The following is a 6,018-nucleotide window of genomic DNA, read 5'->3' as shown; positions in this document are numbered from 1 at the left end:
TTAAAACATTTTATTGAATAACTTATTGATTCATTGATAATTTGTTTGTTTATAAGTTAACAATCAAGCATAATTTGTGGAAAATGAGTCTACTGTAGCGATGAACAATGAATGGATCAAGTCTTTTCATGGCCCCGTATCGAAGATTCGGGGGTTATAGTTTTTGCCCTGTCCGTCCGTCTGTCTGTCTGTTTGTCCGCAAAAACTTTAACCTTGCCCATATCTTTTGATTGATTGGAGCTATGACTTTCATATTTCACATGTGTATTCCTTGTGACAAAAGCTTTCTTTGGGTACCATCATATTTGACCTTTTGACTTTAACCTTGGAGTTTGACCCACTTTTGCAAAATTTTACGAGACTTTAACCTTGGTCATAACTTTTGAACAGTTAGTGATTGGGGTTTCAAACTTCACATGTGTATTCCTTGTGACAAGACCTTCCTTTGGATACCAACCACTGTAACCTTTTGACCTTGACCTTGGAGTTTGACCTACTTTGAAAAACTATAACCTTGGCCATAACTTTTGAACAGTTGGTGCTATTGGAGCTATGACTTTCATATTTCACATGTGTATTCCTTGTGACAAAAGCTTTCTTTGGGTACCATCATATTTGACCTTTTGACTTTAACCTTAGAGTTTGACCCGCTTTTGCAAAATTTTACGAGACTTTAACCTTGGTCATAACTTTTGAACAGTTAGTGATTGGGGTTTCAAACTTCACATGTGTATTCCTTGTGACAAGACCTTCCTTTGGATACCAACCACTGTAACCTTTTGACCTTGACCTTGGAGTTTGACCTACTTTGAAAAACTATAACCTTGGCCATAACTTTTGAACAGTTGGTGCTTGGGGTTTCTATTTCTTGTGACAAGACCTTCCTTTGGATATTAATCACTTTGACCCTTTGACCTTGACCTAGAAGTTTGACCTACTTTTGAAAACTTTAACCTTGGCCATAACTTTTAAACAGTTGGTGCTTGGGGTTTTATACTTCACATGTGTATTCCATGTGACAAGATCTTCCTTTGGATATCAACAACTTTGACCCTTTGACCTTGACCTAAGAGTTTGACCTACTTTTGAAAAACTTTAACCTTGGCCATAATTTTTGAACGGTTAGTGCTAGGGCTAGGGCTTTTGTACTTCACATATGTAATCCTTGTGACAAGACCTTCCTTTGGATATCAACAACTTTGACGCTTTGAACTTGACCTTGGAGTTTGACCTACTTTTGGAAAATTTTGACTTTGGCCATAACTTTTGAACAGTATATTTCGGAAAGACATGTCAATTTAGTGTTTATCATCTGAAAATACATATGATCTAAAGTTTCGTGTTTTGTTGTCTAACCTGCACGTAAATGAACAAAAAATAACAGTAACTCGGGTCTTATAAAACCAAGACTGTTATTTCTAAAGTTGTAATGTATACATAGCTTTTCTAATCTACCTTCATGGATCTTTCCGGTGTAACGACGAAAAGTGACCCCCGTAGAATATTGACCGGGGGGTCAAATTTCTCCGTAGAAAAATGACCCCCCGGTCAATTTTCTACGGCAAGTAGGGTCATTTCTCGACCGTAGAAAACCCTTCCAGGCCGGTATTTCTACGACTCCACACACGTTGAAAAATGACCCCCATAGAAATCTGACCCCCTACTTTTTCACTATATATTTTATAATTAAACCTTTAGAAATGAGATGCGATATGCGTTAATCAGATGTTGGGGAGGGTCGGTGAAGGCCTAGAGTCTCCTGATTTTTTTTCATTCAAATGTATATTGGAGGAGGAGCAAAGTACCTTCCCCTCCTTAACGCCACTTCTCAATACTAGTATATACAATATACGTGGTATGGTTTTTTTTTTTTTTGCTTGCATCCCATTGAGTATATATTATTGAGGAGCATAAATTCATAATTCATATATATATATATATATATATATATATATATATATATATATATATATATATATATATATATATATATATATATATATATATATATATATTGTGCGGGGGTAAGTGTTTGTGTCTGTCTGTCTGTCCGAAACATTTTTTTCGCTGCAGTTTTCTCTACAACAACTCATCGCAGATCCTTGAAAATTTAATACACTCTTTGGTTGCATGTTATACAGTGATATTCATTTTGGTACAAATCTTGTCCGTCTGTCTGTGCGGGTGGGGTATCACTAGAGAGCACTGGCTCATAGATTTCTTGTTTCCCCTGTAATTTTTGTACTTAAAATTATTGTTATCTCTATTGTAGGGAAAAAATTAATGTATCTAAATAACGTTAACTATGAAACACTGTATATATTGTTTGTATCAAGGGTCGCTATATGAAAAACACTGATACTAGTACATGTAGTTTCTAACAAAAAAAAACTATAGTTTACCAAAGTTAACTATAGTTTAATGCAGTATCAAAGTTTTTACTACGGTAAATCAAAGTTTTTTGTTTTTTGTTTTGGATACATGATTGTGATATTTTATGTTCTTAAATTTATACGTGCACATTTTTTTATATTTTAGGGAACTACGAGGGGTGATCAAAATGTTCGTGAACTATCTCGTTATTTACAAAACCACAGTTCAGATCAAAATGAAATTTGGCACACATTTAGTCATAAACATGTTCTATAAATAGCAGATATTTGCTCCACGTTTAGACGTCACAATATAAAAATGACTCAATGAGTAGATGACGTGACAAAAATGGTTGCCTCAGTCTTACTTGAGCAACGAACGGCTTTAAAGTTTAACGTTTATCTTAGAAATTCCTTTTCAGTAGCATATAATAATTTGTACACGATTTATGAAGACAAAAAGACATGGTTTGTTCTGGTGCCCAGTGAAAGCAAGCTTGGTAAGAGATGTGTCCTTACACTACTGTAATGATTTTCCCCTTAGATTCCAAAAAATCCCCTGACGTTCCCCTGTCTGTCCCTGGCATTTTCCTGTCTCCCCCTGACTTTCTCCTATGATCCCCTGTCGTTGTCCCTGACTACCCTGTCTACTCCCTGACGTCCCCTGACTTTGCCCCTGTTACCACTGTCTAACCCCTGATGTCCCCTGACATTCCCTGACGTCCCCGTCAACTCCCTGATGTCCCCTGACTAAGTCCCTGACCACCCTGCCAACCCCCTGTCGTCCCCTGACATTCATTTTGACCAGGAAAAAGCGTTAAAATATGTTTTGTTGCTATTTACTTGTGAGAAATACGTTACTCTTGGCAATTCTTAAGTTTTGTGAAAATATATATTTAGTCAATTGTTATCTGTTTGAATATCTTGAGTAATTTATTTCTTAATATGATTGTATTTGATTGTTTTAGTTTACTACATGTAGCTTTTAGATAAATTTTAAGGAGAATAAATGCCAGTTACTTTGAAAAGAATGAATTACAAATTTATTGTGTCTTGTTATGAATGGAAAGTAATTATATTTATATCTATTTATATGTTTATCTATATATCCACATGTATTTATTTATTTGTTTTATTTATTTATTGACTAATTTATTAATTAAATCTGTTCATATATTTCTTTTTAGATATATTTTCCTTATTGAATTATTAATTAATTGATAAATATTATATATTTATTTAGTTTTTAATTCATTTTATTTTATTTTAATTAATTCTATTTTATTCAATTAATTTGTGAGTTTCGCATAAACAGTCGTAAGGTAAAACAAAATATGCTTCAAAGTATCTTTTAAGCATTTTTACATTTCTTTTAATTCTTTTAATTTCATGATGGGTATCAAAATAATTGTCTTATTACACACAATCTGAATTCGGAATTTGTTTTATTGCTTCTTTTACTTTGGTAAAAAAAAAATTAAAAATGTTCCTCAAAAACTGTCATGGCTGTGAGAGTAATTCTGAGCTGTTGATAGTTGACCAGTGACTCTGGGTACACAGATCAGACACCTATTGTTCTTTTGACTGACCACTATACACTGTTTATTCTGTGGCAGCACGACCGTATCCACTCTGCAGGTGTTATTTCTTTCACAATCGTGACAAGTTTTTGAGGAAATTTTCATTTTACCAAAGTAAAAGGGATCTATAAAATAAATTCCAGATTCAGATTGTGCGTAAGGAGACAATGATTTTGATACCCATCATGAAATTAAAAGAATTAAAAGTAATTTGAATATGCTTACAAAATAGTTTGAAGCAAATTTGTTTTACCCGGACACTGTATATGAAGAACTACACAAAATGAATTAAATTTAATTAATCAATAAATTAAAATAATTGAATAAAATAAAATAAATAAATAAATTTTTTTAATAAATCCATTTGTTTATTGATAATTAAATAAAACAAATAAATAAATTAAATAGATAGGTTGGATAAAAAAATAAATATATAAATGGAGAAAAAAGAATAGATAAATAAGCAGACAAATTAATAAATAAACAGATACATGAATAAATAAAATCAATAAACAAACAAGTAAATAAATACACAGATAAATAAATAAATATATATATATTTACATGCCATTCGTGCTACACAAGACGCAATAAATTAGTAATTTATTTTTTTTTTTAAGTAACGGCATTTATCCTTATTAAGATTTCTCTGAAAAGCTAGTAACAATCAATAAAATAATATTTTGAAAGATTCGATGATGATTAAATCTACATTTTCACAAAACTTGAAAATTGCTAGGAGTAAGGTATCGATTTTCTCGCAAGTAAATAGCAACAAAATATATTTTAACCCTTTTTCCTGGTCAAAATGAATGTCAGGGGACGACAGGGGGTTGGCAGGGTGGTCAGGGACTTAGTCAGGGGGACATCAGGGAGTTGACAGGGACGTCAGGGAATGTCAGGGGACATCAGGGGTTAGACAGTGGTAACAGGGGCAAAGTCAGGGGACGTCAGGGAGTAGACAGGGTAGTCAGGGACAACGACAGGGGATCATAGGAGAAAGTCAGGGGGAGACAGGAAAATGTCAGGGACAGACAGGGGAACGTCAGGGGATTTTTTGGAATCTAAGGGGAAAATCATTACAGTAGTGTTAGTTGAGCAATCTGTAAAGAAAGATCGCCAAATTACAGTTAGAAACACAGCATTAATTTAATAGCAACAAATTCAAAAAATTAATCTGACACGAGAAGCATGCGAAAATATCTGACCCCGGCTATTAACACCCACCCCGCAGTTAAAATCAATCGTACCTAAAAGAAACCTGTAATGGTCATATGGACAAACAGAGTGGATGGAATTTGATGGGAAATTACATGTATAAACATGCAGAGATTACATGTCATAATCGTGTCTTGCAGAAATAAGATACCATAATTGTTCAATCGACGTAAGCAGTCTTTTCCGGCAATTAGCGATGTTCAATTTCGAGTGAAACATTCTCGAAGGGACAAAAAAGGCTAAAAATTTACTTTTGTAACCCTCGAATTTGTTATGTTGTTACATTTTATCTTATTTCAATTTATTTGTTAAGATATTCGCCTAAAAAACTTATCTGTAGATGGCAGAAAATGATTAATATACATGTACATGAATCTACACACATATGTTCATGTGTATGTACTGGTGATTCCAGATTATTTTTAAATTCATAAAAAGATGTCGTACATATAAGTCAATCCAAAACTTATTTTAAATGTGCCCTAATGAAATTATTATGACATTGTTGGGCAGAGAAAATTAGTTAATGAAATTTTTTTAATGCATTTTATTTCAAAATAGGAACAACATCCGCCAATTCTTTCGATTCTAGTGCCTTCAATTCGTAAGAGAAGACAACTTCACAACAAACTATAGATAATGAAGAATTAATTTTAAAAAAAAATTAATTGCTTCCCTTTTAATTAAATTTCATCCTTAATTCAGTGAGGTAGATCCTTAACAAAAGTATCTTATTATATCCTGTAAACTCCAAAACTTGCCATTTTTTCAATAATTTGTGACATGAATTATTAAGCCAAGAGTTGTTAATCTGCACTGATGCACTGAAATCTTGTGATAAATTACAA

This window comes from Saccostrea echinata, unplaced genomic scaffold (genome assembly GCF_033153115.1).
Source record: "Saccostrea echinata isolate AGI-Se365-2 ecotype Australia unplaced genomic scaffold, CSIRO_AGI_Sech_v1 ptg000002l, whole genome shotgun sequence".
Lineage (NCBI taxonomy): Eukaryota > Metazoa > Mollusca > Bivalvia > Ostreida > Ostreidae > Saccostrea > Saccostrea echinata.
The sequence above is the reverse complement of the archived record's forward strand: the minus strand, read 5'-3'. Positions refer to the sequence as shown.